This window comes from Macrobrachium rosenbergii, chromosome 29 (assembly GCF_040412425.1).
Source record: "Macrobrachium rosenbergii isolate ZJJX-2024 chromosome 29, ASM4041242v1, whole genome shotgun sequence".
NCBI lineage: Eukaryota > Metazoa > Arthropoda > Malacostraca > Decapoda > Palaemonidae > Macrobrachium > Macrobrachium rosenbergii.
The window spans coordinates 3,616,886-3,617,162 of NC_089769.1; positions in this window are offsets into that span (position 1 = coordinate 3,616,886).

Sequence of the window (277 nt, forward strand, 5' to 3'; positions counted from 1 at the left end):
TTAACCAAATAAGAAAACATTATATGAAGATTAAGAGCGTGACAGACGAAACTGACAAGTTCACAGACTGGTTTGATGACTGAAGACAACAAATTTCTTTTTCGAGCATAAAATAGGAAGACAGGAGCCTGTTTACCGGGAGTAATTGCAACATATATCGAGAGAAATGTCGATGCCATCATGTAGATTGCTACTCTCTCTCTCTCTCTCTCTCATGAACTAAAACAGGAGTTTCTATTAGTAAGTAGTTATTTTTACTTCATAATTTTTTCGATGT